This window comes from Protopterus annectens, chromosome 13.part0 (assembly GCF_019279795.1).
Source record: "Protopterus annectens isolate FY-2018-M chromosome 13.part0, PAN1.0, whole genome shotgun sequence".
Taxonomy (NCBI): domain Eukaryota; kingdom Metazoa; phylum Chordata; order Ceratodontiformes; family Protopteridae; genus Protopterus; species Protopterus annectens.
In genome coordinates this window covers 1180030234-1180057733 of record NC_056747.1, presented here as the reverse complement: position 1 = coordinate 1180057733, position 27500 = coordinate 1180030234, and positions in this window count along the sequence as shown.

The window sequence follows — 27500 nt, the reverse complement described above, 5'->3', positions numbered from 1 at the left end:
GTTCCACAATGAAAACAAACTTAGCATTAAAACTTCTCTTTCCTTGAAACTGAGATTGATTGAAACAGCACTGAAACCCACATTCAAATAAAATGCATCTGGCTAGTGACGGATAAACTTTACCTATGGGCTGATGTCAAACAGGCCCCTTGCACACATATTTTGGACTATGCAAACACACACTTGCTCTTTGACTCACCTTCCTGATTGTATGAATATATATTGCTTGTATCATACAGCACGCTTGCAGCATGTTTTAAATTTATTGCATTGAACATTTTTCCTGTAAGCAATGACACAATGGATACACCACTTCTGACAAAACTGCTCAATTTCGAACATTTAGTGCTTTCGTCTGATAAAATAACCAAACTTCTTCAGATAAACTGCATTAAACTGAACAACCATTTATACTTGAAACAAATGACATCACAAATTCATCAATCAATAAGAATTCATGCACTCCATATTTAAAAACATAATTAATCATGTTATAAAAATAATTCCTAAGCATGAAATATAAAATATACAATATATATAGACTGCATGTCATATGTTCTTAATTTTAAATAACTATTAATGGAAATCATCTCATTTAATCCTGGACAGGGGGGGGGGGGGTCCAGCATTCAAATATATTTGCCACCATGTTTCTTTGTTTTCTAACATCAATTTCCAAGGCCCACCTAGTGGATCTATTTTTACCTGATGCACCACCATAAACTTGAAACAATGATTAGGAAATACTTTTATATGTTTGTAAAGAGCATTCGTATCTTTACAATGAGAAATATCATAGATATGCTTGTATATTCTCTGGGATAGCCTATGCTCGGTCTTGCCAACATAAAATGTGGGACAATCTACGCAGAATGCAACGTAGACCACCCCTTGCGAATAAAAGCTATATCTACCCCTAATATTTATTTTTTTACCACCAATATTATTACTGGTCCTATAAAAAACATATTTACACTGGTTGCATGTGCCACAAGGAAACATTTTACCTGCCTTGAGGGTTATTTGTTGTCGTTCAAAAATATTTTTAAAATTGGGGCCTCTCCTATAAATGATTTTAGGAGCAATACCTAAATTATTAGTTAATCCTAACTCCATTTCTATAATGTTCCAGTTTTTGTTTAAAATATCTGTTAGAAATTTTCCATTGTCATAAAAAGTTGTAACAAAGGGACAACCCATATTCTCATTTCCATTGTCTCTAGCATTTTGACCTACATCATTGCCCTCATAAAGGGGGACATTATTACTATCTATGATATTATAATGCATATTCCCCCTATTCACCACTTCCTGTCTCTCATGATGTTTACCAAACAATGGAATATAAACACCTTGATTACATTTTTAAATAACTTCATTACGTATTTGGTTTACAATCCTACGAGGATATCCCCTATTATAGAACATATTAGATATATACATACACTCATTTAGAAAATCATCATAGTTAGACACCATACGGGCTACTCTGACCATTTGGCCCTTAACAACACCCCTTTTAACATGCATAGGATGGTTATTTGAATAGTGTAGATATGTATTTGAAAACTTAGGTTTTCTATATATATTTGACTTCAAACCATCAATATTATTGGAAATCAAAACATCCAAATATGCCACACTATCCTTACTGACAACATAGGTGAATTTTAAAAAATCTGTTGTTTGATTAATGTATTCAATGAAAAAAATAATTTCTGATATTGGCCCTGTCCAAACAACAAACAAATAATCTAGGTAATGGACATATATCTTGATAAGGGAAAAATAGGAATTAGTATACAGGAATTCTCTTCCCCACCATGCCATGACTATATTAAGAAATATGGGGCCACAGGCTGACCTCATGGCAACCCCTTCCATTTGTCTGTAATAATGCCCTTGGAAGTGTATATAATTAAATTTTAGAGCCATATCCAATAATTGATTATATAAATTGATTTTGTCCTGATGTAACTCCATAACGTCATGTAAATATGAACAAAACCATTCCTTCCCTGTCTCATGAGGAATACTACTAAACAAATCTTTTATATCTATGGTTATAAATACACCATCAAAGGGAGAATTTAATTTATTACAAATGGTCAAAAAATGCCAAGAGTCATGTCACAGGTTGGGAATATTGGCCACTAGTACTTTAAGTCGTTTATCAAGGAACTTGGTTATGAAGCTAGTCTCAGACTTTCCAGAGTCCACAATGGGCTTTAAAGGTGGATTTGCCAAGTCCTTGTGTATCTTTGGGACCCCGAAAATAACCGGGATCCTGCACCAATTAATGGTCATAAAATTATATTCCTGTATAGTTATCTGTTTTTAGGTTCATAGGTTCATAGGTTCATACTAGGCTATCTGCCCTAGGGCATTTATAAGCCTAGCCAGAATGTGTTTGGCTTTCGCCACCCATTTTAAATTAATTTTGCTATGCCCTTTTTCAAGGTTAGTATACTGTGCCTCTGTCTAACAGTGACACAGAAGTGATACCCAGGTTAAACCTACGATCTCCCATCCACTCATCAAGATTCCTCTTGAAGAGAGTCAATGAGGGACTTTGCCTAACCTGGACTGGGATTTATTCCAGAGTGAAGGGAGCCTCTGGGTTATGAATCTGTCCCTCCAGCATGTCCTATTTATTTCAGTGCTGAGGTTCAAGTCTCTCGAGCGCGTAGCTCGATGGGATTTGAATTTTCTGAGGTGCAGTATGTCCATTAATTCCTGGTTGGACATGGCTTTATACGTCAGGCACAGATCGCCCCTGAACAGGCGGTATGCCACTGAGTAGAGCTGGAGTTTCTTTAACCGGGCAGCATATGGCATCTGTTTGAGCCCTTTGATCCTCTTGGTGAGGTACTTTTGGGGTCTTTCCAGTTGCTGCAGGTGTCTGGTAAGGCACATCCCAAAAGGGGCATTGTACTCAATTATGGGCCTGATGAGGGATGAGTAAAGAGGCACGATGACCTCCCCTGATCTAGATGTGAATCCCTTCATGATTAGGTGGGCTATATAAAATGTTTTTCTAACCACTTTGGCCACGTGGTTGTCAAATGAGAGACTGCTATCAACTTGGGTCCCCAGGTCCCTAATTACTTCTTCTGTACTTAATGGATTACCACCTATGTGGTAATTTGTGGGCACTTTGTTTTTGCCAAAGGGGATGACTATACACTTTTTTTGGAGTTTAGCTTAAGGCCATGGCTCTGGCACCAGTTGTCTGTTTCTATGAGGCCCTTTTGGAGGATGCTTGTGTCCGCTGGAGAGTCTATTATGGTGCCTAGTTTGCAGTCATCTGCGAACTTGGTTAGCCACAGTCCTTCCGTGTTGGCCTGTACCTCCGAGAAATATAAACCGAACAAGAGAGGTCCCAGGACTGAGCCTTGTGGGACGCCACTTGTAACTGGTTTGGAGTCTGACATGGCTCCAGCAATTCTAACAATGTGGGTTCTGTCCTTGAGCCAGTTTGCAACCCATCTAGTGACATAGGGGTTTATATTTAAGCTGGTGAGCTTATCTGTAATGCCCAAGTGGGGTATTGTATCGAAGGCTTTTGCGAGGTCCAGGTAGGCTGTGTGGACCACCTTCCCCTCATCAATGGCCTTGGTGACTGTTTCAAAGAAATCAACCAGGTTTAAGAGGCAGGATCTGCCCTTAACAAAGCCGAACTGGGTAGGATACAGTGTCTGTAGGTCCCCAATATCTTTATTTATGAGGTCCATGATGATCCTTTCCATAGCTTTGCAGACCAAGCTAGTCAGGCTTATGGGGCGATAGTTTCCAGGATCTGTTGAGGCACCACCTTTGTGGAGAGGGACCACTGTCACTGTATGCCACTCTTTGGGTACATATCCTGTAGTAAGGCTGAGATTGAACAGTAGTTTTATGTTTGGGTTTAGCTCTTCTTGGAGTTCATGTAGGATGCAGCCTGGGACACCGTCTGGTCCCATTGATGCTGTGTTTTTTGCTTTGGAGAGGGCGGCTCTTACCTTAGCATCTGAGATTTCAGGGGGGCAGCACTCTGCTGGGATAGATATTTGCCCTTTTGGTGGGGAGGGGGGGAGTTTGCACTGAACCTGTCAGCTAGGATGTTGGCAATATCTGTGGGTTCGGTGTATTTTTTGTCATTTTGGACTAATTCTGAGCATATCTGGGAATTCCCACCCAGGTTCCTAACATAACTAAAGAAAGCCTTGTGAGTATCCTTAGTGTCCTGTGCAATTTTTCTCTCGAAGCTGGCCTTGGACGATTTTATGAGTGCCTAATACTGATCAGAGATGCCTTCCCTTTTTGGGATTTTGCTCTATTATTTAGTAGCTTCCTCCTTCTATTGTATAGTTTGTTTATAGCTGGGGTCCACCAGACAGGACGTCTGCCTTTGGAGGATTGGGTCTTGGTTTTATTTGGGATTGCATAATCCATGCATTCCTGAAGGTGTTCATAGAATGCATTTATAAAGGATTCTGCGGTCTGGGCCATATTTTCCATAGGCCCGGGGGCTTTGAAGGATTCCACCTCGGTTTTGAGGAGTGTGAAATTTGCTTTAGAGAAGTTTTTCACTGTGGTTTTCTGGGCAGGAGGTAGGGTCGGGATGTGAATATCCAGTGAGATTAGTTTATGGTCTGATCTTACCAGTGAGGGATACACTTCTGGTCTGGAGCATAGAGTCCCCATGTTGGTGATGATCAGGTCCAGTATGTTTTCCCCTCTTGTGGGAGTGGTAACAAGTTGTTCCATAGCATTTGAGTTTATAAATTCTAGGAACCTTTGGGCTAGGGTGTTGGAGCTAGAGTAATGCTCCCAGTCTATGTTTGGGTAGTTGAAGTCGCCCAATATAATGGTGTTTGGAGAGACCTTCATATTTTCCAGTGTTCTCAGGAAGGCCGACTGGGGTTCCTGGGTTTGAGAGGGTCGTCTGTAGCAGGCTATAAACTGGAAGGCAGTTTTACCCACTGTTAGTTGCACATGGATAGTCTCTGATGCTTCGTGCTGTGCCACCAACCTGGAGGTGTGGGTATCTTTGACGAATATTGATACTCCTCCTCCTTTTGTGGTTCGGTCCAAGTTTTGGGGCCGAAAAGCATGGTATGAGGTATAACCTGGTAGTGCTGGGGTGCTCTTGGGAGCCTTGAACCAGGTTTCTGTTACTGCACAGATATCGATGTTCTCCATGCTAAGGAGAGTTTCGAGTGCGTGCATCTTGAGGTTTAGACTTCTGGCGTTGAGTAGCATTACTCTTAGTTTCTTATCCCTTGTGATACCTATGGAGGTGGGTTTGTCTTTTGAGCCTTGCCTAAAAAAGGCACTATGGGGGTAGCAAGAGCCTTTGCCAATATCCAAAAGCGCAGGGGTGACAGGTGCAAGCCGTCCCTAGCGAAACATCGTGGCTTGTTGAGCATGTCATCCCAGGCTGACAGGCATTGGATCCCCTTTGAATGACACCAATACTTAAGCCAATTATTGAAATTGATCATCTTGTCTTCATATTGTGGCATCATTCTTGGTGAGGGTAAGATGCTACTCAAGGTCAGGGTCATACCGGCCTGGGCCACATGCTCAGAGTAAGCATGTCCATTAATTCCCAATCAATTATTTTATATCCGAAATGTATTTCGTTAATTGAGACCTCTTCATAGGTGTTACTATATAACATGTCAAACATTCTTTGAATGTAGTCATCTTGTTGCATGATTACCATACTCCCTCCTTTATCAGGATGCATATACCTGAGATCACCATAACATTTAAGATTTTCTAAAACATTTTTATCTATATCAGACATATTATCACCTCTATATATACCCTGTGAGAAAAAAATATCTAAAATCTGTTTCACATACATTTTCAAAAACTTTTAATACAGGGTGAACTATGACCATTGATTGGCCCAGGATCCTGGTTAAAGATACACAAGGACTTGCAAATCCACCTTTAAGGCCCATTGTGGACTTTGGAAAGTCTAAGAGTAGCTTCATAGCCAATATTTCCAACTTGTGCTGTGACTCTTCACATTTTTTGACCATTTGTAATAAATTAAATTCTCCCTTTGATGGTGTATTTATAACCATAGACGTAAAATATTTGTTTAGTAGTATTCCTCATGAGACAGGGAAGGAATAGTTTTGCTCATATTTGGTTCTAAAATTTAATTATATACATTTCCAAGGGCATTATTACAGACAAATGGAAAGGGTTGCCATGGGGTCAGCCTGTGGCCCCCTATTTGCTAATATAGTCATGGCATGGTGAGAAAGAGAATTCCTGTATACTAGTTCCTATTTTTCCCATATCAAGATGTATGTTCGTTACTTAGATGATTTGTTTGTTGCTTGGACAGGGCCAATTTCAAAAATTAATTTTTTCATTGAATACATTAATCAAACAACAGATTTTTTAAAATTCACCTATGTTGTCAGTAAGGATAGTGTGGCATATTTGGATGTTTTGATTTCCAATAATATTGATGGTTTGAAGTCAAATATATATAGAAAACCTACGTTTTCAAATACATATCTAAACTATTCAAGTAACCATCCTATGCACGTTAAAAGGGGTGTTGTTAAGGGCCAAATGGTCAGAGTAGCCCGTATGGTGTCTAACTATGATGATTTTCTAAATGAGTGTATGTATATATCTAATATGTTCTATAATAGGGGATATCCTCATAGGATTGCAAACCAAATACGTAATGAAGTTATTTCAAAATGTAATCAAGGTGTTCATATTCCATTGTTTGGTGAACGTCATGAGAGACAGGAAGTGGTGAATAGGGGGAATATGCATTATAATATCACTGATAGTAATAATGCCTCCCTTTATGAGGGCAATGATGTAGTTCAAAATGCTAGAGACAATGGAAATGAGAATATGGGTTGTCCCTTTGTTACAACTTTTTATGACAATGGAAAAATTCTAACAGATATTTTAAACAAAAACTGGAACATTATAGAAATGGAGTTAGGATTAACTAATAATTTAGGTATTGCTCCTAAAATCATTTATAGGAGAGGCCTCAATTTTAAAAATATTTTTGAAAGACAACAAATAACCCCAAGGCAGGTAAAATGTTTCCTTGTGGCACATGCAACCAGTGTAAATATGTTTTTTATGGGACCAGTAATAACATTGGTGGTAAAAAATAAATATGAGGAGTAGATATAGCTTTTATTCGCAAGGGGTGGTCTACATTGCATTTTTGCGTAGATTGTCCAACATTTTATGTTGACAAGACCGAGCGTAGGCTATCCCAGAGATTATACGAGTATATCTATGATATTTCTCATTGTAAAGATACGAATGCTCTTTACAAACATATAAAAGTATTTCCTAATCATTGTTTTAAGTTTATGGTGGTGAACCTGGTAAAATTAGATTCACTAGGTGGGCTTGGAAATTGATGTTAGAAAATAAAGAAACATGGTGGCAAATATATTTGAATGCTGGAACCCCCCTGCCCAGGATTAAGTGAGATGATTTCCATTAATAGTTATTTAAATTAAGAACATATGACAGGTAGTTTATATATATTGTATATTTTATATTTCATATTTAGGAATTATTTTGTATGAATTCTTATTGGTTGATGAGTTTGTGATGTCATTTGTTTCAAGTAAAAATGGTTGTTCAGTTTAATGCAGTTTATCTGAAGAAGTTTGGTTATTTTATCAGACAAAAGCGCTAAATAAACTGTGGATTATCTATACTTGTGGATTATTTTACATTGCCTTGTTGTTTCACTGCCAGCCAATTTTGTTTTTATTGTCTGGTTCTTAATCTGCAGTTTCGAACATTTCTATGTTAAAAGCACACTCAAACTTATACAATTCACTAATCAGTGAATATTCACAATCTCTGCAAAAGTACAATTCATCTAAATAATTCCACATAAGACATCTGTAACTGATGAAGAGGTAGCTGCTAGTAAATAAAGTGCCGGTTGCCCTTGAATACATTGCCTATGTTATCCAAAGAAATTATAAGCTAGTAAAATTGCAATAGGGAATGGATGGCACATGTAAAACAGGTCTGTAATTACTAGGTATCTTCTACAAAGGACAATGTCCACATCACTGCAGCATCCTTCCACATTAAAGTACTAGACAGTTCACTATCAGCTATCCATCTACATATTGTTGGAATAGAACCCACAACCTTCTGCATCAAAAGCAAGCATACTACATGTTGTGCTGCTAGCAGTGGAAACAGACTTGCCATAAGCAGAACTAAACTTCTCTTCCCCTAAAGCTCTCAGCTGCTTGTAAAATCCACTTGACATGCAACTATATCTCCCAAATTTGCACAACTAGAAATCTGGAAAATTCCTGAAATTACTGGAAGGGGATCAAAGGACCAAAACCAGGGACAAAGTACACAGATTGTATTCTAGCAGGTTTGTAATAGACAAGCAATGTGTATTACCATGCGTTTTCAGACAGATAAGAAACTGAAATTGCTTGCAACCCTTACACACACAGACAATCACCCCTTGCTTGCATCCCCACATACACACTTGCACCCCTTGCTTGCAGGCCCCCCAAACACACACACTTGCATGCTCCCACACACACACACACACACACACACACACACACACACACACACACACACACACACATACACACACTTGCACCCCTTGCTTGCATGCCCACACACACTCACACCCCTCGCTCGCATGCCCCCCCACACACTTGCACCTCTTGCTTGCAGGCCTCCCAAACACACACACTTACACCCTTGCATGCATGCCCACACACACTTGCACCTCTGAAGAGGTAGCGGCTAGCAAATAAGTTTATATTTCAGTGCTTCATCTATAAATAAAGCGCCGGTTGCCCTTGAATACATTGCCTATGCTACACAAAAAAATTATAAACTAATAATACTGCAATAGGGAATGGATGGCAAATGTAAAATAGGTTCATAATTACTAGGTATCATCCATAAAGGACAATGTTCTCATGACTGCAGCATCCTCTCACTTTAAAGTAAAAGACAGTACTATATCAGCTATTTATCTTCATGCTGTTGGAATAGAACCCATAACCTTCTGTATCAAAAGCAAGCATACTACATGTTGTGCTGTTAACAGGGGGAAAAAAAGCAGAACTAAATATGTTCTTCGTGTTTCACTGTTGCAGTCAACACTTTTGGGTTATCTGCTTGCAGTAGACCTCAGTCGGCCTGATTATCAAAGTCTTGGGTCCTGCGTCAGTTGTTGTCTCATCTTCCATGACGTCAGGTAGTCAGGGGTATAAAGCATGCAGCTGATGGCATTACATCAGTCTTTCTTGCCGTGTGGTGCCTGAAGCAAAAGCAGTTTGCAAGTGCCGGTCGGCCGACTCCTGAAATTTTCGTTTTCGAGTTTCAGATCCAAAGTCTTCAACTAAGCTAAGTACCCCATTGGGGAGCCTTTTTCTTGTTTTAAACCGATGTCAGTAAATGTTAACAATTTTATTTCTTGTGGAAAGCAAATACCTCATAAAAATTTTCATTCGTACTGCATTCCTTGCTTAGGCCCAGACCACGATGGACCTCACTGTCGGTTTTGTGCCTTATTCAATCCTCGTACTATTCGTCGTCAGTTCATTTACACATCCAAATATTTTGATTCTCGGTTCAATTATCCAGAAATGGCTTCAGTAAGCCACCCGACTACCAACATTCCAAAAAAATGCAAAGATAAAGACAGAGACAGACCGCATAGGTCCAAAGTTGCCGATGACGCTTCTCCTAAGCTAGTCACCAGTTCGTCGGTACTCAGTGAGGTGCTTTCACAGCCCCTGATACCCACTACTTTAGATTTACAGGCCTCTACTGAGACCCATTTGGAGTCCGGTATGCCATGAGATGCTTCTTCGACTGTGGAACTTGTGGATGTCTCTACCTTGGATGGGTATGGAGCCGCTGTGCAGGCACTGGCTTCTGAGGGTGTATTCAGGCCTACTGACTTGCATATTAAACTGACGCCATCTTCTTCTAGGCCTAAAACTCGATCTATGCCTAGAAAACTGATGTCCAGACCGCATGGTTAGGCCCCTATGCCTAAAAAGCAAATGATAAGAATGGCTGAAGACCTTATTACTCTAATCAGGGGAAGCCACCCTTCCCCCTCTAAGAGACCTAGGACTGATTTTCCTTCTGATTCTTCTGATCAGGATTCTGAAATTTCTGTTTTCTCTGATGACCAGGATTTGCCCTTATCTACCTATGAGGATTCTGATGCAGAGGACTCCATTCCCTCTGCTTCCCTTCCTGAGGATTTCTCTTTTGGTGAAACCTTGCATACTCTTAGGGTGCATTTCCGCTGATTACTCTAACTCCAAAAAGAGGCTTAGGGAATTATTACTCCTGCCTCAACACAGACCTTTAGCTATCCCTCCTGTACTAGATGATGCCTTCTTGGAATCTAGCCTGGCCCCTGACACCTTATCTCCTGCTCCCAGAAAACCTGATAGGTATTACAGGGTATCTGACTCTCACAAGTTCCTCTTTAAAAATCCTACTGTGGATCCTGAGACCATTTCACAGGGAGCAAGGGCATTAAGGCTACTACTGCCAAAAATCCAACCCCCTCTGATAGAGATTCCAGGGCGCTGGATAGATGGGGTAAGAAGGTATGCACTTCTGCAACTTTGGCCATTAGGGCTTTAAATTACTAGTTTCATATGTTAAAGTATCATAGTTTCATAGTTTAGTACTAGGCTATCTGCCCTGGGGCATTTATAAGCCTAGCCATAGTGATGTGGCTTTCGCCACCCCATGTAATGGTACAAAAGTGTACAGAATAGATTTAGAATACTGTGCCTCTGTCTAGTAGTGACACAGTGAAGACCCCCTTACATAATAGAATTAGTTTACTGTGCCTCTGTCTAGTAGTGACACAGAGATGACCCTCGGGGTAAACCTACGATCTCCCATCCACTCATCAAGATTTCTCTTGAAGAGAGTCAGTGAGGGGCTCTGCCTAACATGAACTGGGATTCTGTTCCAGAGTATGGGAAGCCTCTGGATTATGCATCTGTCCCTCCAGCATGTCCTATTCATATTTGTGCTGAGGTTTAAATCTTTAGCTCTTGTGGTTCTGATGGATTTGGATTTTTTGAGGTGGAGCATGTCCATCAATTCCTGATTGGACATGGACTTGTACGTCAGGCACAGATCACCTCTGAGTAGGCGGTATGCTACTGAATAGAGCTGGAGTTTCTTTAGTCTGGCAGCATATGACATATGTTGGAGACCCTTGATCCTCTTGGTGAGGTACTTTTGGGGTGTCTCCAGCTGTTGCAAGTGCCGGTTGAGGTACATACCAAATGGGGCATTGTACTCAATCATGGGCCTGATAAGGGAGGAGTATAGGGGTACAATGACCTCCTTTAATCTGGATGTGAATCCCTTCATGATAAGGTGGGCAAGGTAGAAAGTCTTTCTAACCACTTTGGCAATGTGGGTGTCAAATGAGAGGTCACTATCGACTTGGGTCCCCAGGTCTCTGATTACTTTTTCCGTACTCAGTGGGTTACTGTCTATGTGATAATTTGTGGGTACTTTGTTTTTCCCAAAGGGGATGACTATACATTTTTTGGCATTTAGTTTAAGGCCATGACTCTGGCACCAGTTGTCTGTTTCAGTGAGGCCTTTCTGTAGGATGTATGTGTCAGCTGGTGTATCGACTATGGCGCCTAGTTTGCAGTCATCTACGAATTTTGTCAGCCACAACCCTCCCATGTTTGCTTTCACGTCTGAGAAATAAATGCCGAGCAAGAGGGGTCCCAGGACAGAGCCCTGTGGGACACCACTTGTGACTGGCTTTGAGTCTGACATGGCTCCAGCGATTTTGACTTTATGGGTTCTATCCTTTAGTCAGTTTGCAACCAATCTTGTGACATATGGATTTACATTTAAGCTGTTGAGCTTGTCTATGATGCCTGAGTGGGGTATTGTGTCGAAAGCTTTAGCCAAGTCCAGGTAGGCTGTATGGACTGCTTTGCCTTCGTCAATGGCTCTAGTGACTGTTTCAAAAAAGTCAATCAGGTTCAAAAGGCAGGATCTGCCCTTTACAAAGCCGAACTGGGTGGGATCAAGTGTCTGTAGGTCCCCAATGTCTCTGTTTATGAGTTCCATAATGATTCTTTCCATAGCTTTGCAGACCAGGCTGGTTAAGCTTATGGGGTGGTAGTTACCAGGGTCTGTAGAGGTACCTCCTTTGTGGAGTGGGACCACTGTTGCTGTACGCCAGTGTTCAGGTACATATCCTGTAGTAAGGCTAAGGTTAAATAGCATTTTTATGTGCGGGTTTAGCTCCTGTTGGAGTTCACGTAGCATGCAACCCGGGATACCGTCAGGTCCCATTGATGCTGTGTTTTTAGCTTTGCTGAGGGCGGTTCTCACCTGGACATCTGAGATGACAGGGAGGTTACATTCAGCTGGGATAAGTATTTCTTCTTTTGGGGGTGAGGGAGGGGAGAAATTTGCACTGAACCTGTCTGCCAGAATGTTGGGAATATCTGTGGGTTCAGTGTATTTTTTGTCATTGTGAACTAACTCTGAGCATATCTGAGGGTTTCCGCCCAGGTTTCTAACATAGCAGAAGAAGGCCTTGTGGTTATCTTTAGTGTCCATAGCGATTTTTCTCTCAAAGTTGGCCTTGGATGTTTTTATGAGAGAACGTAGCTTTCTACTAGTGCTGATCAGAGATGCCTTCTCTTTATGGGATTTTGCTTTGTCGTGCAGTAGCTTCCTTCTTTTGTTATACAATTTGTTTATGGCTGGGGTCCACCAGACAGGATGCCTGCCCTTGGTGGAGAGGGTCTTGGTTTTATTTGGGATTGCATGAACCATGCATTCTTGGAGATGTCCGTAGAAAGCATTTGTGAAGGATTCAGCATTGTAGGATGTGGTTTCCACTGGCCCAGTTGGCTTAAAGGATACCATCTCAGTGTTAAGAAGTGTAAAGTCGGCTTTTGAGAAGTTTTTCACTGTAGTCTTTTGTGTTGGGGGTGGAGGTGGGATATGTATATCCAGGGTGATTAGTTTGTGGTCAGATCTCACTAGTGAGGGGTATACTTCCGGTGTGGAGCACTTTGTCCCCATGTTTGTGATGATCAGGTCTAGTATATTATCTCCCCTTGTGGGAGAGGTGACTAGCTGTTCCATTGCATTTGAATTTATGAATTCCAGGAACCTTTGGGCTAGGGTGTTAGGGCTAGAATAATGCACCCAGTCTATGTTAGGGTAGTTGAAGTCTCCCAATATGATGGTGTTTGGTGAGACATTCATATCCTCTAATGTCTTCAGGAAGGCTGAATGGGGTTCCTGAGATTGGGAGGGTGGTCTGTAACATGCTACCAGTTGTATAGCAGTTTTGCCTATGGTTAGTTGCACCTGGATGGTCTCTGATGCTTCATGCGTTTCCACTAACCTGGAGGTGTGGGTGTCCTTTATGAATATGGACACTCCCCCTCCCTTTTTGGTTTGGCCCGAGTTTTGGGGCTGAAAAGCATGATACGAGGTATAGCCTGGTAGCACTGGAGTGCTCTCAGGAGCCTTGAACCAGGTTTCAGTTACTGCACAGACATCGATGTTCTCCATACTGAGGAGTGCTTCGAGAGCCTGCATCTTGAGATTTAGACTTCTGTCGTTGAGCAGCATTACCCTTAATTTTTTTCCATTTTTGTTTTCTGAGGAGGTGGGTTTGTTTTTTGAGCCTTGCCTAAAAAAGGCACTATGGGGGTGGCAAGAGCCTTAGCCAATATCCGGAAGCCCAGTGGTGATGGATGCAAGCCATCCCTTGCGAAGCAGCGTGGCTTGTCCAGCATGTCATCCCAAGCAGACAGACACTGGATCCCCCTAGAATGACACTAGTAATTGAGCCAATTATTAAAGCTGATCATCTTGTTTTTGTATTATGGCATCATTCTTGGTGAGGGCAAGATGCTGCTCAGAGTCAGGGTCATACCAGCCTGGGCTACATAATCAGAGAGCTCCTCTATGTCTCTTTTCATGTAGTCCAGGGAGGTACGTCTCAGGTAATTCACGCCGGCATGGACAATGACAGAGTCATATTTGTACTTGCTTTGGAGTTACCTGAGTGCGTGTGTTATGTGGCGGATCCTAGCTCCCGATAGGCAGCTCACCATTACCCTCTCCTTGTTCAGCCTGGTAAGCGGAACGTCAGTGTGTCTGACTATAGAGTCACCTATTACTAGTGTATCAGGCATGGTGTTTGGCCTTAAGGGCTGTGATTGTTTGACACACTGATTTATTGAAATATGTGTTGCATGTGTTATGTTTTGATGTGGTGGATTTTTGGGTGTCTGCTTTGGGAGCCTCTGTTGTTTTGGTAAGTTTTTTGTTAGGGCCTCCGAGTATGTCTTTGTGTTATTATGTGTTTAGTTTGCAGTTGTGGTAGGTCTATGTGGGACTGGGTTTGCTGTGTGTGTGGTTACCTTCTCCTCCTGTCTGGTCTTGCCAGTCCTGAGTTGAGAGAGTTCAGCCTCCAGTTTGGCTATATAGTTGCATCTCTCACATGTATTTGTGTTTGTTGGGAGGAGGAGAGGGTTGTCTGTGTACATGAGACAATTGTAGCATTGTCTCAAGATTCCCAGATTAACCAGCTGAACCGGAGAGGATGCTAGTAATCTACCACTCGACATGCTAGAATATTATATTATTGGATTGCTTAAACAGAAAATGATGTTGATTCCTGACTGTGCTGAAAATAAAGAATTACAGGATTTAATGCATTTTGCTGAACAAGTTGGAAAACATACTTTGTAATGTGGTTTTGATTCATTAGAGGCATCTTGCAGGGCTGCTGTCACTGGGTCTGTACTTAGAAGGCGTGCTTGGCTTAAGGAGCAATCTTTGCCAGATCATGTTAAAGCTAAATTACTGGATGATCCCTTAAACCAAGACCACCTGTTTGACAACAAAGCAGAAGTACTTAAAAAGATGTCAGAAAAAGCTAAATCTATGCAAACTGTTAAAGATTTCCTGCAAGTACAACCTTCAAGATTTAGTAGGCATTGTCCCTCTAAGAATTGGTCCTTTCCTGCCTCTTCCAGACCTTCTCATTCCAAACCCAGAACCAGCAGAACACCAAGGCTTCAGTCCCAGGGTACGCACAGAACTAAACAGTAGGGGGCTCCCACTTCCAAATCAGGGAGTAGTAAGACTCCCCCCCTATGGTAAACTGTCTCAATGACTTAACTTTAAACCTTCCAAGCCCTGCTCAACTGACTGTTCCTTTAGGGGAAGATTGCCCTGCATGCAAAAAAATTGGGAACTCATTACCTAGGACAAATGGGTTTTAAATATAGTTTCCCAAGGATGCAGATTCCACTTCCACTCCTTACCAACCCCAAACAGCTGGCCAGACCTACCCCCAAATCAGTGGGCAGAGGCTCAAAAGCAAGTTCTCTCTCTTTTAAGCATCAGGGCTATTCAACCTGTTCCAGAAGAAGAATGGGGGCAATGATTCTACTCAAGGCTTTTCCTGGTACCCAGAAAAGACAATTCCTGGCATCCTATCCTAGACCTGTTTATCCTAAACACATTTTTGGTAATTCCAAAAATTCAAGATGCTAACTCTTCATCAGCTGCTTCCCATGTTAGGCAAGGATGCCTGGTTGGAAAGACTGGATTTAAAGGAAGCCTACCTGCACATCCCAATAAGGGAATCTTGCAGAAGATACCTACGCTTCAGAGCAGGATACATGCACTATCAGTTCTCTGCACTGCTCTTTGGCTTATCTACTGCACCCAGGGTATTCACAAAGTGCCTAGCTCCAGTCATTGCATTTTGCAGGCAAAGAAATATTCAAATATACCCATACCTGGACGATTGCCTAATTCAGGCAGAAAGCCAGGACATACTATTAAATCATCTGGCATTTGTAAAGAAATTGCTAACTTCTCTGGGGTACACCATAAACGAAAATAAATCACATCTTATACCCTGCCAACAAATTGTATTCCTGGGAGCAAGCTTGAATACAACTTCCCAGATGGCCTACCTCACACCAGAGAAAAAAGTTAATTTGACAGCCTACTTCAAACTACTGGTCACAAAGACCCAGCTATCTGCAAGGAAAATACTGCAAGCCCTGGGGTTCATGGCCTCCTGCATTCTACTAATTCTATATGCAAGACTGCATATGAGGAAACTACAATGGTATCTAAAAAGCCTATGGTGTCAACATTCTCAGGATCTAGAATCAATGATTCCTATTATACCTTGTCTACAGATAGAGTTCCTTTGGTGGGCAGAGGCCTACCACCAAAACAAGGGACTGCCACTCACTCTACCCCCTGCCGCCCAAACCCTAACAACAGACACATCAGACTATGTATGGGGGGGCTCACTTGGCAGGGCAGTGCATTCAGGGCAAATGGAACCCAAGAAAAATGCACCTGCATATTAATCAAAAAGAAATGTTAGCTGTAGAGAATGCTCTGACAGTCTTCAAGGACCACATCCTTCCAGGGCAATTATTGGTAAAGAAGGACAACACCACTGTTATGTGGTATGTAAACAAGCAGGAGGGAACCCACTCATACCCTCTCTGCAGACTAGCCATGGCTCTGTGGAACACAGCCTTGAGCTACCAAGTGCACCTACAGGCTCAGTTCCTGCCAGGCAAGCTAAATACACTGGCAGATGACCTAAGCAGAAATCTCATGGACCCACACGAGTGGAAACTGGAAACAAAGATATTCAACATGTTGAGAAACAAATGGGGGAGCCCAGAGACAGACCTGTTTGCCTCCCCCCAGAACTACCAATTGGATAAATTCTGCACAAGGACTCCCCACAAACAAGCTTGGAAAGTGGATACCCTGTCCTTCACCTGGAAAAACCTTTCAGTTTATGCCTTTCCTCTCCAAAGTACTACTAAAGATCAAAGAGGACAAACCAAGGGCAATACTGATTGCACCAGACTGGCCACGCCAACACTGGTACCCCCTCTTGCACAGTACATCACTAGTGGCACCATGGCACCTGCCTCAGACCCCTGCTCTGCTGTCGCAGCAGGAGGGCCAGATTCTGCACCCACAGCTTCAAACCCTGAACCTGGCAGCCTGGCTAATTACCTGATCTCTCCATTACCACCCCTCAGTAAGCAAGTGTTGGAAGTCATTCTGGAGGCAAGGAGGCCTAGTACTAGAAAATCCTATGCTGAAAAATGGAAAAGATTCTGTTTCTGGAGGCAAACTCAGGGGAAGGGCACAGCAGCACCCAATTTACCTCAGATTCTTCAATACTTAACTGAGATGCTTCACAAGGGCCTTTCCTTTTCCTCCATCAAAATTCATGCCTCAGCCATTTCAGCTCATTACAATACAGAACCACTCCACTTCTCTCATCCACTGCTGAAGCAATTCCTCAGAGGATCCAAAAACTCAAGACCACCCAGGTGAGTCCCTACTCCAGCCTGGGACCTTAACTTGCTATTGGAAAAGCTCACTCTACCTCTCTTCGAGCCAGCCGCAAATGCAGAGTTGAAATTCCTTTCCTGGAAAACAGCCTTCCTTCTAGCCATCACTTCTGCAAGAAGGGTATCTGAATTACAGGCCCTCAAGGCTGGGGAGCCTTTCATCATCTTTTATGTGGACAGGCTATCCCTCAGGACCAACCCTTCCTTCAAGTCCAAGGTGATATCCAGTGTGGCCCTTAATCAGTCCATTCATTTGCCAACCTTCTTTTCTAGTCCACAGAACAAAGGGGAATGAATACTGCACTCCTTAGATGTGCACAGACAACTTAGATTTTACTTGGAAAGGACTAAACCTCTCAGGAAATCTGAAAAGCTGCTGGTTGCATTTGCTGCAGGGGCAGAGGGGAAGGCCATTTCAAAGCAAACCATTTCTAAGTGGATAGGCCACTGCATTAATTTCTGCTATAAGCACCATGGAAAACCTACCCCAAGGGGGATAAGACCACATTCAACCAGGGCTGCATCTACCGCTACAGCCTTTTTCAGAGGTGTCCCTACCAGGGACATTCTAGAAGCTGCTACCTGGAGTTCTGTACATACCTTCACCAAGCACTACCACTTGCCAATTTTTTCTAAATCCAGAGCTGGCTTTGCCACTGCAGTCTTGCAGGGCCTTATAGCTGGTCCTAATGCTATCTAATTACCTCCTCCCATCCTTAGCTTTGGGAATCTACCCAAATGTGATGACTGCAACAGTGAAACATGAAGAACATAGTACAGTTGTGTACACTTTCCATAAATGTAGATGTTTGAGTGTATTCACTGTTGCAGTCCTGGTTACCCTCCCTCCAGCCTCCTGACTTCTATTGATTATACCTCTGTTCTTGTTTACTATGCTTAAAGCTTTTTGATGTATTTGCTTTTTTGTTGGAGGTGTAACCTTTTTATATAATTGCTTCCCATTATGGGGGCACCTGACATCTGGCACAAGAAAAACTGATGTAATGGCATCGGCTGCATGCTTTATACCCCTGACTACCTGACGTCATGGAAGATGAGACAGCAACCGATGCAGGACCCAAGACTTTGATAATCAGGCCGACTGAGGGCTACTGCAAGCAGATTACCCAAATGTGATGACTGCAAACGTGAATACACTTGAACATCTACATTTATGGTAAATGTACACAACTGTACTTTCTCTTCCCCTGAAGCTCTCAACTGCTTGTAAAATCCACTTGACATGCAACCATATCTCCCGAATTTGCAGAACTAGAAATTTGGAAAAACCCTGACATTACTGGAGAGGGATCAAAGGCCCAAAACCAGGGACTAAGTATACAGATTGTATTTTAGCAGGTTTGTAACAGACAAGCAATGTGTTACCATGCATTTTCCGACAGATAAGAAACTGAAACTGCTTAGAGCTCCCCACACACACTGCCCTGTGCTTGCATCCCCTACTCTGCTCCGTGATTGCATCCCCCCTCACACACACATGCGCACACACACACACACACACGCACACACACGCACACACACACACACACACACACACACACACACACACACACACACACACACACACACACACACACACACACACACACACACACACACACACACGCACACACACGCACACACGCACACACACACACACACACACACACACACACACACACACACATCACCAGCTTGCTTGCATCCCCCCTCACACACACACACCCCCGTGCTTGCATCCCCCTCACATAATACAGAAAAACACATATACACACACACCCCATGCTCGCATCCCCTCTCAAACACATGCTCCCCTCTTGCTTGCATCTGCACAATCCCCCCAACATGCATGTCCACACATGCACCCCCTTGCGTGCATGTCCCCCCACACACACCTCCACCCCTTGCTTGCATGCCCTCTCCCTCACACACACACACACACACACACACACACACACACACACACACACACACACACACACACACACACACACACACACACACACACACACACACGCACACACTTGCACCCCCTTGCTTGCATGCCCCCCCCACACACACACTCACCCCTTGCTTGGATGCACAAACATACACACCCCTTGTTTGGATTGGAGTTAAATTGTTTAAGTTGCATAGCACAGGCATCCTGTAGGCAAGGCATAACAGTTCCACAATGAAAACAAACTTTGCATTAAAACTTCTCTGCTCTTGAAATTGACATTGAAACAACACAGCACTGTTAAAAAATTATAATCAATAAAAAAACTTCAGCAAAAAAAATGCATTCCCTGCATTATGGCTTATCGAATTTGTGAATGACTGCAAAAGAGGTAGAAAAGCAGAAGTAACAGATGATACACTCATTTCTAGAATTTCAGAGCAAAACCACATTGTAATGTTCAGAAATGGGACTCCTAGTTTGCTACAAAATATATGACAGCACACACTGCAGGACTGATGTTCAATTATTTCAAAATGGCATTACATTTTCACAGTAAAACAAAACATGATTTTGGTGCTATAAAAAACGGCTTTGTATAAATCAGCATTGTATGACAAATGTTAGGACTCTGATACTCCAGATAAGTACTTTGGTATGCATCAGTAAATAGTGGCATACTTATTGAATTGTTTAAAAACAACACATGGCTGTTATTAGATTAATACACCACCCAACTAAACGATAAGTGAAACTGGAGTTTGCTTTTATTTGTGTTCACCGCAGCACTTCCTCCCCAGCACAAGCACACACACAGCAACATTCCCCTCAAGCACACGCACAGCAACACTCCCCTCCAGCACACACACAGCAACACTCCCCCACAGCAACACACACACACACACGCACAAACGCACACACGCATGCACGCACGCACGCACACAGGCACACACGCACACACACACGCACACACGCACACACACACACACACACACACACACACACACACACACACACAGCAACACTGAGTTGAACACCCCCCACTAGCCACACTTACATAAAAAGTAAACTCCCCATTAGCACTGTGAATGCACATGCAAATTAAAGCAGCAAAACAGCGAGCAGTTGTAACTGTTCTGAAAACGTTATCTGCACAACAAATACTTTCCTTTTGGAATAAAGCACTAAAACGCAGCACGGAATCAAGAACTAAAGTGCAGTAAATGACAGCACATTGGGGACTGTTTATTAACGTTTACGTTTAGAGAGTGTACTGGCAATCATGACTTGCAAGATGCGACTGGGAATATACTTTTAGTGATACTATTGTGATTATAAGAATAAACGTGCTTTTCTTTGGAAAACTAATGAAAGAAGGGACAAGAAAAATTTTCGTTCAAATGGGGGTTTAAAACGTTCACACTCGGTAACTTTTGCTTCTTCTGATGGATTAACAAGTGGGTGTGACTGATGAATTTACATATCCACCTCTTCTCAATGCCCATGGGGGCAAGGTTTCTACGCAAGACATTTCCTTGTAACCAGAAAAGACAATTCCTGGCATCCTATCCTAGACCTGTCTATCCTAAACACATTTTTGGTAATTCCAAAATTCAAGATGCTAACCCTTCATCAGCTGCGTCCCATGTTAGGCAAAGATTCCTGGTTGGCAACACTGGATTTAAAGGAAGCCTACCTGCACATCCCAATAAGGGAATCTTTCAGAAGATACCTACGCTTCAGAGCAAGCTACATGCACTAGAGTTCTCTGCACTGCCCTTTGGTTTATCTACTGCACCCAGGGTATTCACAAAGTGCCTAGCTCCAGTCATTGCATTTTGCAGGCAAAGAAATATTCAAATATACCCATACCTGGACGATTATCTAATTCAGGCAGAAAGCCAGGACATACTATTAAATCATCTGGCATTTGTAAAGAAATTGCTAACCTCTCTGGGGTACACCATAAACGGAAAGAAATCACATCTTATACCCTGACAACAAATTGTATTTATGGGAGCAAGCCTGAATACAACTTCCCAGATGGCCTACCTCACGCCAGAAAAAAAGTTCATTTGACAGCCTACTTCAAACTACTGGCCACAAAGACCCAGCTATCTGCAAGGAAAATACTGCAAGTCCTGGGTTTCATGGCCTCCTGCATTCTACTAATTCTATATGCAAGACTGCATATGAGGAAACTACAATAGTATCTGAAAAGCCTATGGTGTCAACATTCTCAGGATCTAGAATCAATTATTCCTATCATACCTTGTCTACAGATAGAGTTCCTTTGGTGGGCAGAGGCCTGCCACCAAAACAAGGGACTGCCATTAACTCTACCCCCCTGCTGCCCAAACCCTAACAACAGACACATCAGACTATGTATGGGGGGCTCACTTGGCAGGGCAGCGCATTCAGGGCAAATGGAACCCAAGTCAAATGCACCTGCATATCAATCAAAAAGAAATGTTAGCTGTACAGAATGCTCTGACAGTCTTCAAGGACGACATTCTTCCAGGACAATTATTGGTAAAGAAGGACAACACCACTGTTATGTGGTACGTAAACAAGCAGGAGGGAACCCACTCATACCCTCTCTGCAGACTAGCCATGGCTCTGTGGAACACAGCCTTGAGCTACCAAGTGCACCTACAGGCTCAGTTCCTGCCAGGCAAGCTAAATACACTGGCAGACGACCTAAGCAGAAATCTCATGGACCCACATGAGTGGAAACTGGAAACAAAGATATTCAACATGTTGAGAAACAAATGGGGAAGCCCAGAGACAGACCTTGCTTGCATCTGCACAATCCCCCCAACATGCATGTCCACACATGCACCCCCTTGCGTGCATGTCCCCCCACACACACTTGCACCCCTTGCTTGCATGCCCCCTCACACACACACACACACACACACACACACACACACACACACACACACACACACACACACACACACACACACACACACACACACACACACACACACTTGCACCCCCTTGCTTGCATGCCCTCCCCACATACTCACCCCTTGCTTGGATGCCCAAACATACACACCCCTTGTTTGGATTGGAGTTAAATTGTTTAAGTTGCATAGCACAGGCATCCTGTAGGCAAGGCATAACAGTTCCACAATGAAAACAAACTTAGCATTAAAACTTCTCTGCTCTTGAAACTGACATTGAAACAACACAGCACTGTTAAAAAATTATAATCAATAAAAATACTTCAGCAAAAAAATGCATTCCCTGTATTATGGCTTATCGAATTTGTGAATGACTGCAAAAGAGGTAGAAAAGCAGAAGTAACAGATGATACACTCATTTCTAGAATTTCAAAGCAAAACCACATTGTTATGTTCAGAAATGGGACTCCTAGTTTGCTACAAAATATATGACAGCACATACTGCAGGACTGATGTTCAATTATTTCTAAATGGCATTACATTTTCACAGTAAAACAAAACATGATTTTGGTGCTATAAAAAACAGCTTTGTATAAATCAGCATTGTATGATAAATGTTAGGACTCTGATACTCCAGATAAGTACTTTGGTATGCATCAGTAAATAGTGACATACTTATTGAATTGTTTAAAAACAACACATGGCTGTTATTAGATTAATACACCACCCAACTAAACAATAAGTGAAACTGGAGTTTGCTTTTATTTGTGTTCACCGCAGCACTTCCTCCCCAGCACAAGCACACACACAGCAACATTCCCCTCAAGCACACGCACAGCAACACTCCCCTCCAGCACACACACAGCAACACTCCCCCCAGCAGCACTCCCCCCAGCAACAGACACACACACACACACACACACACACACACACACACACACACACACACACACACACACACACACACACACACACACACACACACACACACACACACACACACACACACACACACACACACACACACACATACACACAGCAACACTCCCCCAGCAGACACACACACACACACACACACACACACACACACACACACACACACACACACACACACACACACACACACACACACACACACACACACACACAGCAACACTCCCCCCAGCAGACACACACACACACACACACACACACACACACACACACACACACACACACACACACACACACACACACACACACACACACACAGCAACACTGAGTTGAACACCCCCCACTAGCCACACTTACATAAAAAGTAAACTCCCCATTAGCACTGTGAATGCACATGCAAATTAAAGCAGCAAAAGAGCGAGCAGTTGTAACTGTTCTGAAAACGTTATCTGCACAACAAATACTTTCCTTTTGGAATAAAGCACTAAAACGCAGCACGGAATCAAGAACTAAAGTGCAGTAAATGAGAGCACACTGGGGACTGTTTATTAACGTTTACGTTTAGAGAGTGTACTGGCAATCATGACTTGCAAGATGCGACTGGGAATATACTTTTAGTGATACTATTGTGATTATAAGAATAAACGTGCTTTTCTTTGGAAAACTAATGAAAGAAGGGACAAGAACATTTTTCGTTCAAATGGGGGTTTAAAACGTTCACACTCAGTAACTTTTGCTTCTTCTGATGGATTAACAAGTGGGTGTGACTGATGAATTTACATATCCACCTCTTCTCAATGCCCATGGGGGCAAGGTTTCTACGCAAGACTTTTCCTTGTAACCAACAAAGACAATTCCTGGCATCCTATCCTAGACCTGTCTATCCTAAACACATTTTTGGTAATTCCAAAATTCAAGATGCTAACCCTTCATCAGCTGCTTCCCATGTTAGGCAAAGATGCCTGGTTGGCAACACTGGATTTAAAGGAAGCCTACCTGCACATCCCAATAAGGGAATCTTGCAGAAGATACCTACGCTTCAGAGCAGGCTACATGCACTAGAGTTCTCTGCACTACCCTTTGGTTTATCTACTGCACCCAGGGTATTCACAAAGTGCCTAGCTCCAGTCATTGCATTTTGCAGGCAAAGAAATATTCAAATATACCCATACCTGGACGATTATCTAATTCAGGCAGAAAGCCAGGACATACTATTAAATCATCTGGCATTTGTAAAGAAATTGCTAACCTCTCTGGGGTACATCATAAACAAAAAGAAATCACATCTTATACCCTGCCAACAAATTGTATTTATGGGAGCAAGCCTGAATACAACTTCCCAGATGGCCTACCTCACGCCAGAAAAAAAGTTCATTTGACAGCCTACTTCAAACTACTGGCCACAAAGATCCAGCTATCTGCAAGGAAAATACTGCATGTCCTGGGTTTCATGGCCTCCTGCATTCTACTAATTCTATATGCAAGACTGCATATGAGGAAACTACAATGGTATCTGAAAAGCCTATGGTGTCAACATTCTCAGGATCTAGAATCAATTATTCCTATCATACCTTGTCTACAGATAGAGTTCCTTTGGTGGGCAGAGGCCTGCCACCAAAACAAGGGACTGCCATTAACTCTACCCCCTGCTGCCCAAACCCTAACAACAGACACATCAGACTATGTATGGGGGGGCTCACTTGGCAGGGCAGTGCATTCAGGGCAAATGGAACCCAAGTCAAATGCACCTGCATATCAATCAAAAAGAAATGTTAGCTGTACAGAATGTTCTGACAGTCTTCAAGGACCACATTCTTCCAGGACAATTATTGGTAAAGAAGGACAACACCACTGTTATGTGGTACGTAAACAAGCAGGAGGGAACTCACTCATACCCTCTCTGCAGACTAGCCATGGCTCTGTGGAACACAGCCTTGAGCTACCAAGTGCACCTACAGGCTCAGTTCCTGCCAGGCAAGCTAAATACACTGGCAGACGACCTAAGCAGATATCTCATGGATCCCACTCGAGTGGAAACTGGAAACAAAGATATTCAACATGTTGAGAAACAAATGGGGAAGCCCAGAGACAGACCTGTTTGCCTCCCCCCAGAACTACCAATTGGACAAATTCTGCACAAGGACTCCCCATAAACAAGCTTGGAAAGTGGATGCCCTGTCCTTCACCTGGAAAAACCTATCAGTTTATGCATTTCCTCTTCTGCCTTTCCTCTCCAAAGTACTACTAAAGATCAAAGAGGACAAACAAAGGGCAATGCTGATTGTACCAGACTGGCCACGCCAACACTGGTACCCCCTCTTGCGCAGTATGTCACTACTGGCACCATGGCACCTGCCTCAGACCCCTGCTCTGCTGTCTCAGCAGGAGGGCCAGATTCTGCACCCACAGCTTCAAACCCTGAACCTGGCAACCTGGCTAATTACCTGATCTCTCCGGTACCATCCCTCAGTAAGCAAGAGATGGATGTCATTCTGAAGGCAAGGAGGCCTAGTACTAGAAAATCCTATGCTGAAAAATGGAAAAGATTCTGTTTCTGGAGCCAAACTCAGGGGATGGGCACAGCAGCGCTCAATTTACCTCAGATTCTTCAATACTTAACTGAAATGCTTCACAGGGACCTTTCCTTTTCCTCCATTAAAATTCATGCCTCAGCTATTTCAGCTCATTACAATACAGAACCACCCCTCTTCTGTCATCCACTGCTGAAGCAATTCCTCAGAGGAGCCAAAAACATAAGACCACCCCGGAGAGCCTCTACTCCAGCCTGGGACCTTAACTTGGTATTGGAAAAGCTCACTCTACCTCTCTTCGAGCCAGCCGCAAATGCAGAGTTGAAATTCCTTTCCTGGAAAACAGCCTTCCTTCTAGCCATCACTTCTGCAAGAAGGGTGTCTGAATTACAGGCCCTCATGGCTGGGGAGCCTTTCATCATCTTTCATGTGGACAGGGTGTCACTCAGGACCAATCCCTCCTTCATGCCCAAGGTGGTATCCAGTGTGGCCCTTAATCAGTCCATTCATTTGCTAACCTTCTTTTCTAGTCCACAGAACAAAGGGGAATGAATACTGCACTCCTTAGACGTGCACAGACAACTTAGATTTTACTTGTATAGGACTAAACTTCTCAGGAAATCTGAACAGCTGCTGGTTGCATTTGCTGCAGGGGCAGAGGGGAAGGCCATTTTAAAGCAAACCATTTCTAAGTGGATAGACCACTGCATTAATTTCTGCTATAAGCACCATGGAAAACCTACCCCAAGGGGGATAAGACCACATTAAACCAGGGCTGCATCTACCTCTACTGCCTTTCTCAGAGGTGTCCTTACCAGGGACATCCTATAAGCTGTTACCTGGAGTTCTGTACATACCTTCACCAAGCACTACCACTTGCCAATTTTTTCTAAATTCAGAGCTGGCTTTGGCACTGCAGTCTTGCAGTCCTAATGCTATCTAATTACCTCCTCCCATCCTTAGCTTTGGGAATCTACACAAATGTGATGACTGCAACAGTGAAACACGAAGAACATAGTACAGTTTTGTACACTTATCATAAATGTAGATGTTCGAGTGTATTCACTGTTGCAGTCCTGGTTACCCTCCCTCCAGCCTCCTGACTTCTATTGACTATACTTCTATTCTTGTTTACTATGCTTAAAGCTTTTTGATGTATTTGCTTTTTTGTTGGAGGTGTAACCTTGTATATAATTGCTTCCCGTTATGGGGGCACCTGACATCTGGGGCAAGAAAAACTGATGCAATGGCATTGGCTGCATGCTTTATACCCCTGACTACCTGACGTCATGGAAGATGAGACAGCAACCAACGCAGGACCCAAGACTTTGATAATCAGGCTGACTGAGGACTACTGCAAGCAGATTACCCAAATGTGATGACTGCAACAGTGAATACACTTGAACATCTACATTTATGGCAAGTGTACACAACTGTACTTTCTCTTCCCCTGAAGCTTTCAACTGCTTGTAAAATCCACTTGACATGCAACTATATCTCCCGAATTTGCAGAACTAGAAATTTGGAAAAACCCTGACATTACTGGAGGAGGATCAAAGGCCCAAAACCAGGGACAAAGTATACAGATTGTATTCTAGCAGGTTTGTAACAGACAAGCAATGTGTTAGAATGTCTTTTCCGACAGATAAGAAACTGAAACTGCTTAGAGCTCCCCACACACAATGCCCTGTGCTTGCACCCCCTACTCTGCTCCGTGATTGCATCCCCCGGCGCACACACA